Source organism: Triturus cristatus, chromosome 2_2 (assembly GCF_964204655.1).
Source record: "Triturus cristatus chromosome 2_2, aTriCri1.1, whole genome shotgun sequence".
Classification (NCBI taxonomy): domain Eukaryota; kingdom Metazoa; phylum Chordata; class Amphibia; order Caudata; family Salamandridae; genus Triturus; species Triturus cristatus.
The window spans coordinates 1,187,994,764-1,188,009,681 of NC_140582.1; the positions used below are offsets into that span (position 1 = coordinate 1,187,994,764).

Consider the following 14,918-nt stretch of genomic DNA (forward strand, 5'->3'; position numbering starts at 1 on the left):
TGGGCATGACCAGGTGTACAGGGCCCTGTGGCCCGGGAGGCCATGGGTGTGGGGGGCGCAAGCCGTGGCCCGCGCCCCAGCGGGGCAAAGCGGGTGTTGTGTGGGATTGGGGGGCATTTGTCGTGGGGCTGTGACGGGGTAGGACACGGAAGGTACAGACCCGAGTACCGGCCCGTCCCGCGTGCAAGCGTGCATCCACGCCCGGCCTTTGTGCTGAGGGGAGGGTAGGGCCTGGGGTGTATGATTTGAGTGCAACGCGTGTTGCGGCGCGCGCCTGGTTCAAGCACCTGGGTTCTGCCTCCATCGATCACGCGACCATTTGGGGTTGGGATCGGCGTGGCCGTCGCGCATTGGGAGTTATTTGGCGCCCTAGGAGCTGAGGCTCGCAGGCATAGGGCACGTTGGTGCCCGGTACGACGGTATGGTTTCCAATGCTGCCTAAAAGTTGTTTTGGCGAAACGCAGCGGAATCGGGGCTTCCCCCCCCCCCCCCCCCTTTTTCGAACCGCCAGGTTCAGCAGCCGGAATGACCCAGTGGGGAGAGCGTTCGACTGATGATCTAAAGGTCCCTGGTTCGATCCCGGGTTTCGGCAGACGCTATTCCCCCCCCCCCCGCCCCCCCCTCCATTCACGTTGAGGGCCCGGGTGTAGCGGGTATGGCGACTTTGCAGGGCTGTGCTCGGGGGTGGGCAGACACACGCATGCACGCACCACCGGAAGCCGCCCCGACAACCGGACCCATACCGCATAAGTTAGTCCCTGAGTCCGTGCTCTGCAGGTAGCGAATGCCCGTGCGGGCCAGCCCTCCGGCCATTGTGGCGACGGCAGCCTGGTCCCCACAGCGGCAATAACCAAGCAAGCGTGATCAGCCGGTGTAGGCAGAGGGTCTAGCGGAGACTCGGCGCCCGGCCCGCCAGCGCACTACGTTAGGCCCACCCTGCGCGTCATCGCGGAATGGCGATGAATAATCCGTAATTCCTGGTGGTCGGCGGTAGACACACTAAACACAAGGAGGACGCAGCAAAGAGGGGAGCGCGCCCTTTCGGTATATACGGCACGCCTTCAGTAGCGAGCTTTCTTTCGGAGCACCGAAGCTGTATACAGGGAATTAATGGTAGGGAATTTCCGCGACGTTAGCAATGTTAATTGGCGGACATCGATTCATAATGAAGAGGGTTGCGTTCACAAGGTTTTTCGTCACACTGCCATGCCCTGTGTGCAATTAGGTAGCAATGTTAAGATGGCTGCCTGCCCTGGATCGCCCGTAAGATAACCCAATTTTATTATCATACTGTGTTGTATGAAATAAACCTGCAGCAGTTCTTCACCCACAAATAAAGTGTCAGTGTAATCATTGGGTGACGTCTGTGTATGCGTGTTGACTGAAGCGGATGACGGTGTGGTCACTATGCCGCTGCCCGCGTCCCAAGCAGTGGGACATCAGCAGGGCAGCATTTTAGTGGCCGCCCGTCGGAGCCTTCCCCCTTGCTGCCTCGCGCGCGAGGCTACGCCCACTAGGGTTATGACCCCCAATAGTGTGGAGCTGGAGGCGGGCCGTTGGGGGTGGGGGGCGCGGCTTGCCCCCTATACTTAGGAGGCCCTCTCGCCCAGTTCCTCCTCTGTTCCCTGCGCGCCGCTCCAGCCTGGACACGTGTTATCCCGACGCGTTATCCCGACCGTCACACCTCGGTACCAGATTGAGGCCGCCCCCCTCTCCGGCGACGTCGTGCTTCCGAATTCCTACACGTCCGGTGAGTCTTGCTGTCCTCTCCCACCCCGGCCCTGTCCCTGGGCATGACCAGGTGTACAGGGCCCTGTGGCCCGGGAGGCCATGGGTGTGGGGGGCGCAAGCCGTGGCCCGCGCCCCAGCGGGGCAAAGCGGGTGTTGTGTGGGATTGGGGGGCATTTGTCGTGGGGCTGTGACGGGGTAGGACACGGAAGGTACAGACCCGAGTACCGGCCCGTCCCGCGTGCAAGCGTGCATCCACGCCCGGCCTTTGTGCTGAGGGGAGGGTAGGGCCTGGGGTGTATGATTTGAGTGCAACGCGTGTTGCGGCGCGCGCCTGGTTCAAGCACCTGGGTTCTGCCTCCATCGATCACGCGACCATTTGGGGTTGGGATCGGCGTGGCCGTCGCGCATTGGGAGTTATTTGGCGCCCTAGGAGCTGAGGCTCGCAGGCATAGGGCACGTTGGTGCCCGGTACGACGGTATGGTTTCCAATGCTGCCTAAAAGTTGTTTTGGCGAAACGCAGCGGAATCGGGGCTTCCCCCCCCCCCCCCCCTTTTTCGAACCGCCAGGTTCAGCAGCCGGAATGACCCAGTGGGGAGAGCGTTCGACTGATGATCTAAAGGTCCCTGGTTCGATCCCGGGTTTCGGCAGACGCTATTCCCCCCCCCCCCCCGCCCCCCCCTCCATTCACGTTGAGGGCCCGGGTGTAGCGGGTATGGCGACTTTGCAGGGCTGTGCTCGGGGGTGGGCAGACACACGCATGCACGCACCACCGGAAGCCGCCCCGACAACCGGACCCATACCGCATAAGTTAGTCCCTGAGTCCGTGCTCTGCAGGTAGCGAATGCCCGTGCGGGCCAGCCCTCCGGCCATTGTGGCGACGGCAGCCTGGTCCCCACAGCGGCAATAACCAAGCAAGCGTGATCAGCCGGTGTAGGCAGAGGGTCTAGCGGAGACTCGGCGCCCGGCCCGCCAGCGCACTACGTTAGGCCCACCCTGCGCGTCATCGCGGAATGGCGATGAATAATCCGTAATTCCTGGTGGTCGGCGGTAGACACACTAAACACAAGGAGGACGCAGCAAAGAGGGGAGCGCGCCCTTTCGGTATATACGGCACGCCTTCAGTAGCGAGCTTTCTTTCGGAGCACCGAAGCTGTATACAGGGAATTAATGGTAGGGAATTTCCGCGACGTTAGCAATGTTAATTGGCGGACATCGATTCATAATGAAGAGGGTTGCGTTCACAAGGTTTTTCGTCACACTGCCATGCCCTGTGTGCAATTAGGTAGCAATGTTAAGATGGCTGCCTGCCCTGGATCGCCCGTAAGATAACCCAATTTTATTATCATACTGTGTTGTATGAAATAAACCTGCAGCAGTTCTTCACCCACAAATAAAGTGTCAGTGTAATCATTGGGTGACGTCTGTGTATGCGTGTTGACTGAAGCGGATGACGGTGTGGTCACTATGCCGCTGCCCGCGTCCCAAGCAGTGGGACATCAGCAGGGCAGCATTTTAGTGGCCGCCCGTCGGAGCCTTCCCCCTTGCTGCCTCGCGCGCGAGGCTACGCCCACTAGGGTTATGACCCCCAATAGTGTGGAGCTGGAGGCGGGCCGTTGGGGGTGGGGGGCGCGGCTTGCCCCCTATACTTAGGAGGCCCTCTCGCCCAGTTCCTCCTCTGTTCCCTGCGCGCCGCTCCAGCCTGGACACGTGTTATCCCACCCTTTCCACTTACCCCACGTGTCAGGCACAGCGCGTTATTGGAATGTTTTAATGTTTTCTTTTTGCGCTGCAGGCGGAGTTACAGGGCGATCTGGATGCAGACGGGTACAGTAAGGGTACCTCTGCGACAGGCGGTACAGTAAGGGTACCCCTGTCCGGCACAGTAAGGGTGCCCGAGCCAAGGTCCAGGAGCCGAAGGGGGTTCTGGGAAGACCGCGACGGCGCCCCGTTAGTCCTTCGGGCGGTTGGGGGGCCTGACCAACCGGGGGTGTGCCACAACACGCTCCGCCCCTGTCGGAAGGGGCGGGAGTAAGAGACAGATCACGTGACCCAGTGGATGATCTGTAAATAATTATGTGCCACACTGCCGGGCATCGACCCACCGTGTGTGCTGGCTCACCAGGCGGGCGGAGCAGCAAGGGGCTGCCTGCCCTGGATCGCCCGTAAGATAACCCAATTTTATTATCATACTGTGTTGTATGAAATAAACCTGCAGCAGTTCTTCACCCACAAATAAAGTGTCAGTGTAATCATTGGGTGACGTCTGTGTATGCGTGACTGAAGCGGATGACGGTGTGGTCACTAGATGCCGCGAAGGAACACCAGGAAACTCTGACAGAGGTAAGACTGCGCACGCTGGAGCATACAGGAAGACATTTTCAAAAGGGCGACACGCGCACAATTCAAAAGTCAATACACTCAAACGGCTCCTCTGGCTCTGGCAAAACGCACCAAAAGTACATTAAAGGTACATATTAATGTTACCAGGGCTGGTGAATGGAGAGCCGGAAGACTTTTAACCTAATGAGCTGGAAAACTTGTCTTGCACGAAGCACTTTCTTTAATGTACACCACGAAGTGTAGTTCTAGTAAATTTGTCCCAGGACAGATGAACACAAGATCAGGTTTATCCTCATTGAAGGCACAACACCGTGGAACAGCACGTTCGCATCAGGCTTACTCTCACTGAAGGCACAGCACTATAGAAAGTGCAGATTTGTAGAACAGTGCAGGACACTTTAAATGGGACTGGCATAGAGATAGAATCCTTCAAAGCTTGGCTGGCGCACACGTGAAACAGCACACTTCTTCACCAGACAGTGTAGACAACGATGTGTGGCTCTGAAAACAGATGTTGTTGAATGACAGGCTTACCCTCACAGAAGGCACAGCACAGGTAGACGTAGGATTTCTTAGACACGTAGAGATGGACTCTGGAGAGTAGACGCCCTTAACTGGATGGGCAGCTCCTTAAGTAACACTTCTCCAGACGAACAGGAACAACTGGCAGACTGCTGTGGGCGACCGATGTAGAGGTCACTGGTGGGGTCAGGGATGCTGTCATGGTTCCCGGCTCCGCAGCGCGTTACCTCTTTGGCGCATGCGGGATCGGGTGGTTGCTCCGACCACGCAGCAAGCGGTTGGCGGTCTAGTCATCGACCGGAAACCGCTGCTGCGTCATCCACGCGCTTCAGGGGAACGCTGCTTAAACCACGGCGGCTCCCGCGGATTGGCGCTTCGTATTAACGCTGCCATTGTTCCTGTTGCCCCGACTTCCCGGACAGCACGCAGGTTGGTCCTCAACCGTGGAATGCTTGATGCAGGGGCGTACTTCGGATCGGAGCATAGTCGGGAGGCGCATTCTTGGTACCGCGCTAGAGAGCATTAGGTTGTATGCTGCGGACACAATGCTGAGCCCGTTGGAAGCAGATTGCCGACACCACGCCTGAGCGCCGCAGGGGGCTTTCTACAGGTACCGCGCAGGAGCGTCTTTTGTTTGCATCACACCGCGCTAGAGCGCTTGGCTTTTCCTTTGAATCATGCTGGTGCGCTTGCTGTGATGTACACCGCGCTGGAGCGCCTGTTATTTCCTTTTGAACTGCGCAGGAGCGCTTGCTTTGATGTACATCGCGCTGGTGCGCGTACTTTGTTTACATCGCGCTGGAGCGCTTGCTTTTCCTTTGAATCGTGTTGGTGCGCTTGTGGTGATTTACACCACGCTGGAGCGCCTGTTAATTATCCGATCCCCAGACGCATAAGAGGTAACCTAGATAGGGGGTTGCGCGTCCTTGTTCTAACTGGTCTCCCTTGTTTTCTTTTTGCCAGGCAGATACGAGGGCCGCCACATCCAGGGAGGTTACTTCCTCATCATTCCTACCTTCTTTGGCTACCTTCCCCGATCCATCTCTATCCCTGTTGGTGTTAGCTCCCTACTGGGGTGAGGTGGGGAAGGGGGCGGAAGCTCATGTCGCCTCTGTGAGAACACTCCGCAAGTCACAGGTGAGCCTTGTGGGGTTCTTGACAGATGCCAGTTGCTTTAGCTTAACTTCAGTTGATCTGTACCTTAATGTTGCTTGAAGTTTGATGAGGTAACAGATGCAGGATCGTTTCAGGATCGTTGCCAAACATTGTAGTGATCAGGTTCACACAAGTAGAAGTGGTTCAGAGAGGTTTATTCAGGATAGTCCCAGAAGATTAGAACAAGACCAGATCAAGACCCCTCCAGGAGCAGCTAGCATGCTGCTCAGCCCAGCCAACTGTGAGTATTTCGCTCCCAACATTCCATGTTATGTCATTGCACCAAGATTCCATTGGCAAGGCTAGAATAACATCAGATTCAAGATACAACAAAGGGATTGCACTGTAGCCCCTCAAACTTCCTTGACTAATTGATCCACCCTTTGGCCCCAGCTATCATGTCATGTCTGCCAAAGAAGGGATAGTTTAGAAATAGATAGACACCAGTATTAGGCGATCTAGTCCAATAATAGAATTCCATACAATGGTTTCACCAAAAATCCACCAGCTTTCGATCAATAGGGGTTACCTTTTTCCATGTTTCTAGCATGTGAAGTCTTGCATTAATTCCACTGTCCACCCAAACGTACCATCACAGTGTGTTTCCTACATCCAGTGCTTCATTTTTAAAAAGACAAGTGCAGTGGTCCAAAGTTTTTATGAGTAGACCTCGCTTCGGCACTACAGATTGCCAGGGTTGCTGAATACCAAGGGTGCCTCATTTTGATTCAACCTCATGCCTCTGTCTTCCTCAGCCTCTGTTTCCTACTCCTGCAGGTTTTTTCATCCCTGCTTGCACTCTCCCTTTGACAATCTTTTGGTATGTTTCTTTTCCTCCTTCTTTCTCCCATTTATGCCTTCATTTTCTTTCTTACTGTAGGTCAAGATCTGATAATGAAAGATAAGTCTCACTACCCAAAATAAGTGCCAGTTCCCACCACCTGCAACTGCCACCAGAAATTAGGCAGTGGAGCGATCCATCCGCATAGGTTCTATATATCGCCATCTTTTACAGTTGGAGGGTAACTATATCGTGGTTGAACTTTAGCCATGGAAAAATGTTTAATCCACAATATTGACTACCATTATAATGTCAAGGTAAGCAGATGTGGAGTTAAGAACACTTGATCTGTACTTCCATTTGTACACTTATGACGATACAGGGACTTAGCCACAAAAAAAGTAGCATAACTTTACATACTGCAAAAAGTACTTCACAACGCTCTGGCCAGGGTTTCCTACCTCCGCCTCTCACATCTTTTATGTAAGGAGATCTCAAAGATCAAAGATCACCCCACAGTTAGTTATACAATTTAATAATAAATATGAGAGGGACAAGGGTGGATGATAGGAAAATATGGGGAATTCTTTCTCTTAAATGGGCAAGTTAAAGGAGAGGAAGGGATTAAAGAGGTTCAAGTTAATGAAAAACACACACCCACATAAGGATGAGACAACTGCAATTAACAATTCACATACTTAAATCTACTACATTGTGTCATATCTCAGTTAGGCCCGTAGGAAACACTGCCATTTTACATGTACGCGTTTTTCCTAAGTTGCCTTCTTGACTTTTGATACACATTTGTGTGTGTGACAGTGCAAGATTAGTTTAAATGAAACTACATTTGCTTACATATTCCACTTCATAAGAACACTATCATGACACCTTGATCATCGGGTACACAGTCTGAGCATACATTGTGCAAATGTGATTGTTTATTTTTCGTCCATGCGGTGATGCAGCTATCTATAGCATATTAACAATGGTGGCCTGAGGTCTCGGAGAAAGGATGCTTTTTGTTATAAACAAGCATTTCCGTGTTTATGCAGAGGCGCACTTCTGTCATTGCGAGGTCACTACCCGCTGAAACTTCAGCCCAGCTACTTGGGAATCCCTCTTTGACCAAGATGGGGACCTACATACATTCCCTTCAGGTGACGGGGGTTGAATCATTCAATAGGGGATTCTTGGCTGAACACTTAGCCACCACGCACTGCCGGCTGTACAAACCCCTAACCAACATGGACTTACACTCAAAAACAAAGCGTCTTGGAACACTTTCAAAAGCTTTGATGAAAATTGCATCCTCAGGTTAGTAACAACACTTAAACCATCAAATCACTCCTGCGATCTTCTTCCATCCAACATCTTAAGTGAGATCAAAACTTCTCTTATACCCCTCTGGACAAAGATAGTGAATGCATCACTATTGCAAGGAACCCTTCTAAACTGCCTAAAAACAGGACAGGTAACCCCCATTCTAAAAAACCTACAGCAGACCAAACAATCCCAGATAACTACTGTTCAATATCCACTATTCCATCCCTAGCAAAACTACTGGAGAAATGCGCCCATTCCCAACTATGCAACCATATAGCTCGATTCCACCTTATTGACCAGTACCAATTAGGCTTCCAGCATAATCATAGTACTGAAACTGCCCTGCCACACATTGTCAATGACATGCTCAGAATACTAGATGAAAATGATCTAAAGGCACTGAATTGGCTCCCTTATGAGGCAAGATCACAGCTAAAATTGCCTGAATGACACACAAAGCTCTGCACTTCAACACACCAAAGTATCTAGCCAATACACTGGAATCATCAGGCGGTAGCAGTACTATGAGAAGCACCAGCACCTTGCTATTGAAATCTCAAAAATTTCGGAAAAAGAAAACCTACAACCGCACCTTCTCCAGCCTAGCACCTAGGACCTGTAATGCCCTGCCCCCGGTAATCAGAATGAACCCTTCAATCACCTCCTTCAAAAAAGAAGTCAAACTACTTCTAATGAACAAAACTCTCCCCTGATCCCAGTTCTGGAACAAGTTGGGTACCAACCAGACTCAGCTCACCAACCAGGATCTGTGCTAAACTCTAAGTGAGAATGTCTCACGCACTCCTGAATATCTCCAGACCTACAACGAGTACTGACAACATTTACATTCTCCTGTTATCTACTCATATCTATGTTCCTAGTTCTCAAATGTCTTTTTCTTTTTGATGTAACATTTGTAAAGTACCCTCACTGGGTCTAGTTCGCGATATACAAAACTTTATAACACATACATACACCCTAGACATCTCGGTCAGAGAACACATAGTAGGAGTAAGATATATTATGATAAAATAATCTGGCAAGAGTGCCCAGAGATTTTGCCAATATTCAAAAAAGGTGATCGCTCGTGCCCAGGTAATTATAGACCAATCAGTCTCATAAACGCTATCCAAAAAATTATGGGTAGAATGGTATTAAATAGGATACGAGATTGGATCGTTGAGAAAAATATACTAACCTCACTACAGGCAGGTTTTGGTACTAATGTGAGCACGATAGACCAGGTCTTTCGGTTTGTTCTGATCTATTGACGTGTTGTCGTGCTGGCTGGTGGTAGTATTTATGCAGCCTTTGTGGACCTAAAATCCGCTTTTGGCTTGGTATCTCGATGTAAACTTTGGAGGGTCTGCAAGGATATGGGTATGCCTGCAGAATTACTAACTGTTGTGGAGCTTCTACATGCAGGAAATTATGCCCGGGTACGTTGGAGTACCCAGGGTAATAAAACAAATCCATTCCCAGTATCTAAATGGGTGCGTCAAGGTTGCGTTGTGGCGCCGACCCTATTTTCATTGTTTATTTATTGGGTTGTAGATTATTTTTTTAATTGTCCCTTGCAGGTGTTAAAGTCCCCATAGTTATGTTTGAGGACGATACCTTAATCATTTCTAAGACTCAGAGTGGTTTACAGAGGGCCTCAATAAGGTTTGAGGGGTTTTGTAAAGATCGTGGGTTGGTGATAAACGCAGATAAAACAAAATGTATGGTCCTCCACAAACGCAGAGCAATAAAGGGTAGGGTGTCTTTAAATGGTGAACATTTGGAGCAAACTGATGTTTTCAATTATCTGGGGATTACGTTGGGGAACAAACTCAATTGGAACCCCCAAATAGATACCATGGCCCTAAAGCATTGTCTTCTAGCTGGTGCTTTGCTGAAGGAATATAAGACCTCACACACCCAACCCATGCATCCCTTACTCAGATTTATAACACCAAACTTATAGCCTCTGTAACTTATGGCGCCGAACTCTGAGGTTTTAATGATTTAAAGCCATTAGTTTTAGCACAGAATACATTTGTGAGAAGTGTTCTTGGTCTACCACAGAGCACTCAATTAAAACCAGTCTTCTATGACTTAGGTTGTAGCAGACTGGATGAGGTTGCCAAGTTTCGTCCAATTGCTTACTGGCGGAGACTATGGACTATTCCCGGGTTATCGCAGTATGCAGCTGCTCTAAAAGATGTTTGGGCCTCAGATACTTCATGCAAGTTCAAGTGGCTACAAAATATAAAATCTACACTGGTAAGTATGAGATTGCGAAATTTGTGGGAAGACCCAGAGAACCAGCAATTTCCCCCCAAAAAAGAGATGAAAAGACTCTATTGGTCTATGGTGGTGAATAATAATATAATGACCTCAGAGGCAATATCACTGACAGGCAAATTTTTAGAGTTTAACCGAGTTTAAGCCCTGTCATTGCTAAACCAAGGGATAGATGTCTATATTTTCAATTTCGGGTAGGCTCATTACCTGTAAATGCATTTAGACGCAATTGGCATAGTGAAAATGACAGTATGTCTAAGTTGTGTCTAGAATTTGAGGAAAGTTATTCGCATATATTATTTGTTTGTCCAGCATACAAGGCCCCACGGAAAAAATGGTTGCGCCCACTATGTAAGAACATGGGCGTTAGGAGCCGTGTTATAGCAATGAGGATACTGCTGACCGACACTAGTGCATCATGTGTAATAGCTGTTGCCAAATTCTTGAGTTGGACGTGGTCAATCCGGAAAATAAACACGACAAAGGTTGTCATTCCTATTTAAGCATATCCAAACTAAAGTTTGTGAAGGAAGATAAATGATGTAGAAATGGGTAGGCTGGTATTATACCGGAATATGGTTGTCATTCTATCACAAGGTGGAGCTTCCCGTTATTACTACTCTCAAAAACACACACTCTCTGTATAAAATGTGGTGCACCTTTGATGAACACTGTACCTGATCTTTCGTGCCACCAATGGTTGCGGATTCCAAGGTTATCTTTCCAGTTTAGAATTGCAAATGTTAATACAGACTTATTTTATGCCTTTTATACTAATATGAATTCTTAGGCTTTTTAGCAAATCATCTGAAAAATTTTAATGTAAGGATTCTTAAGATGATTGTATATTAATTTTATATACTGATATTTTGTATTCTTTAATGGTAGGTTGAGTGCCTTTTTTTATTGTAAAATGTCTTTTATTATCTTAATTGATCGAAATAAAGATTGAATTGGATATAGACTGTTTTACATGATTGCCTATGTACATTGTTTAAGAAAGATAGTGGAACTGTTCATTCTGTTCACTGTCCTTATAGTTCAAATGACTCTTATCTACTTGTGTCTATTGATCATTGCAGCTCTAACACTGGGTGTAGTGGGCGTAGCGGGGCTATGCGGAGGTCCACGGAGTTGTGAACAAACTCCCTGGAACTCCGCTCCGCCACTTGCCGCCACCCCCCCATATTAACAAGTAAATCTACATTACTTACTAGTAATTTAAAACCACGTACCTGTCATGTGGCGCCCCCTGGCTGCCCTCTTTCTCTTCCTCGCCGTATTGGTAATCCTTGAGAAAACTGCACATGTGCGCCGCTGGCGCATTTCTTGTGAGGTAAGAGGTTTTAATTTACTAGTAAGTAATATAGATTTACTTGTTAATATGGAGGGGTGGATGCAGGGGCTGGCCAACTCCGCTCCGCTGCAGAGTGTGCAGAGATTTGCCTTCTCCGCGTTCTCTGTGGAACGCGGAGGAGGCAAATCTCCGCACACTCCGCGGGCGGAGCAGAGGTCTCCGCCCGGGGTTATTATATTCTATACAAGAATCACGATGGTTCAATAAATATTGAAAATGCCCCTTTGTGTATTCTCTGTATATTTCTCAGACAACAATCACGAGTGACTGAGCTAAAGGGTTCCAAATCAGTTACCATCATTCCTCGGGGGATCATGTTCTGTGGTTGCCAAAACTATTTGCAACCTTTCTAGATATAGGGATACTTATGGTGGCACTGTGAGCTAGCTGGTCTATTGGACAAGTTATCCTGAGGGGGTACACGGAATCAGCCTGGCACCATCTCAACGTTTATGTTGCCCAACAAACGCTTAGTCCCACTGGAAAGTGGAAACTACACAACAATTGTACAACTGACAAAACAGACTCAATCTACTCCAGCCCAACTGCAGAGTAAATCAAGCAAAAACCAAAGCCAACCAGTAGTACTGCAATACATTTTCATAAAAATTCATGAGGGCAGCAACAGAAACGCTAGAAAACATATAAAATGAATCCAAATACCTACCATTTTAAAACCAAACTTTCATTGTTAAAAAATATTTTGTAATAAAAATGAAAACATTTTAATATAATATATTAAACATTATTATTTGTTTTTTAAATAAAACTCAAACAATCTTGGATACATAAGTTGTATCCAAGATTGTGACACGTTCAACAAGAACAATACTGTAAGGGGTTGCAGGAGGGAAAAATTCACATTATAACATGTAATAGAAAAATAATTTCAATAAAATATTGTTTTTATATATTTAAAATGTATTATTATGTTACGTTTTAGTGTAATTGTGTTGACTCTTGTTACTGTAGTAGTGAAAAGTAAATAGGCATTAGGAAAATGTGTTTTAATTATTTCACTTAAAAATTATCTTTCTCTTATGTAAAATAAACTGTCTTAAAATGTCCTACTGCTTGGTATAAGGGGATCTCCGCATTTGTGGAGGAGACTGCCACAAATAGTCTGAAAGCTACTAATGCTAACTTCCTGGTCAGAAATTCAGTCAAAAGGAGGCAACATCCCCTCATTTTAAGGTGTGGAGAGTCATAAGTCTAAATTTAGGTGTAGACCTACACATAGAGGAAACAGTGAATTCCATGAAGGAGGAAACCTACAGCTAGGTGTAGGGTTGGAGTTCCATGTGAGGAGATCTACACATGAAAACTTGACTTGGTGAATAAGGCCCTACATGGTATTTGATAATGTTGATGGAATATGTTTGTAGCATGATATGTCTGACCACAGTTTATGCAGCTTTTCTTCATCAAATTATTGGCAGGTGGAATGAAACGAGCTCTGATGCCGTGCAACGAGAAGATAAACAGTACACTTCTCTCTGAGTCACCAATGGAGGATGTAGCAGATGCTAAAGAAGCACAGAGCTTCTTAAAAAAATATATTTACAGCATCTATAGCTTTTGGGTGACTCAGCCCGTCATGTCATCGCAATGCGCTGTATTGGTTTGGCACGGCACGCGGCTTCACCAGTCCAAGCTGCTTTGTAAGGATATGTTTCTTCAGTGAGTTATTTCAGTAAAGCTCAGCATTCATAATGCCAGCCAGAAATTATGAATAGTATGAGCTTCATTTCTGAGACCCTGGATGCTATTAAATATCTCTCTTCCCATATACGCACTTGGGCTTGATTCTCAAAGCCATTTGTGCATGTACCAATCAATCAAACAGGATTTATAAAGCGCGGCTAATCACCCGGGAGGGTGTCACCCAGGAGGATATCTAGGCGCTGAGAACCTTGCCGCTTCGGGGGGAGGCGGGGCTCAGTTGAACAGTCAGTACATTTTACAAACTTGTAAAAGTGGTTAGTTTTAAGGCTTCATTCAAGTCTAGGTTTGATACTCACAAAACCTTGTTGTGCTTGTAAAGGGATTTACACATATTAAGTATACCCTATGTGGGTGTAGTATTATGTATGTGTAAATCCATGGTTGGAGAATAAGCATTTCAGGTGAGGAAAGGCCATCACAGTCTGGGAACGACCACACACATGAGATTTTAGGGGTATTTACTTATTTCCAACCCCTTGTCAGACTGGAAATTTACTCTGTCAATGGCAGTAGTAAATTCCTTTGTGGGTTTGAAAGTAGGCTGGGAAAAGTCCCAAAATTGATGAAGGTTTCTGGGAAAGGGTTTCATCCAAAGAGAAAAATATGTTACCGCTCCTAATAAAATATGGCACTATTGCCCAAGCCTAGAAGCATTTGCATATGTGGAATGGTAAGCTGTGTGCCATGGAGTGCTTCTCACAGAGGGGAGGACACTGCCCTCCCTGTGCAGTGTTTGGGAGGGACAAAAGATGACGCAGGGTGAGCCACCACAGTGGCCATTGAAAAATTAAAATTATGAGTTTAATGTAAATTGCTAATAATGTAACCTCAGTGGAAAGGGCTAATGCTCTGCTGAGGGAAACCTGAAAACAATGACCTTACTGAAAAATGGTTATAATATGGTTAGTGTAACTAGTCCATTACTAATCCATGCAAGCACAAAGTAATATTCATAATGCCTTCAGCGCAACAAAGAGAGCGTTGGCTTTGAAAGTCACCCTGATGAGGTTATGTTACGTCGATTTGTAGAGCGCACTAATCACCCATGAGGGTATCCAAGTGCTTGGGCAGGAGTGTAGGCGTGTGCTCCCCGCAGAGTAATTCGAAAAGCCAAATCTTCGCCTTCTTGCAGAACTCAAGAAGTGAGGAGGAGGCCTTGCTGCGTTGTGGGAGGCCGTTCCATAACGAGGTAAATGTCTCAGGCTGCCAAGGTCAATCTATGGGGCGCAGGGTGATGGCCTCCAGCAGGAAATGTGTCCACTGAGGAACTGGCAAGCAGGCCCATGATGGCAGTGCCCTGGAGTTCCTACAGTGATGATTGTGTGTGTCCACAGGAAGGCTAGGAGCGGGGGCACCCCATCACCCACAGTAGGGCTTAGAGGAAGCAACAGCAGAAAGAAAGGGAGCAGGGTGGCCCCAACTGCATTAGGGCTTTGAGGAGGGCGGCCACCAGGTTTTTGGCTCTTGGTGTAACCCAGAGCCCAATTGGACTCGTTGGGCTCCATTTGGACTGGGGGCCATAAAATCGGCCATTTTGGGGCTCAGTGTCACCACTTCAGTAAGGTGACACGGCAGCCGGTTGTGGCAGCTCAGGGAAGAACGTTTTTTTGAGTTTTGTGAGGATTAGCAGGGACATCTTAAGGATTTGGGGGGCCCTGGGCCAAACATATTTTGGGGGCCCCTGTTCAGGACACCTT

The 14,918-nt window shown here is 48.0% G+C and overlaps 2 non-coding genes across 2 annotated transcripts; both read left to right on the plus strand.

Moving 5' to 3' along the window:
• Nucleotides 1–519: 519 nt before the first annotated feature.
• On the plus strand, nucleotides 520–592 carry TRNAI-GAU (transfer RNA isoleucine (anticodon GAU)). Its single transcript has one exon. It is a non-coding gene; the product is annotated as a tRNA-Ile (tRNA).
• A 1,714-nt stretch (nucleotides 593–2,306) lies between these two features.
• On the plus strand, nucleotides 2,307–2,379 carry TRNAI-GAU (transfer RNA isoleucine (anticodon GAU)). Its single transcript has one exon. It is a non-coding gene; the product is annotated as a tRNA-Ile (tRNA).
• The last annotated feature ends 12,539 nt before the right edge of the window (nucleotides 2,380–14,918 follow it).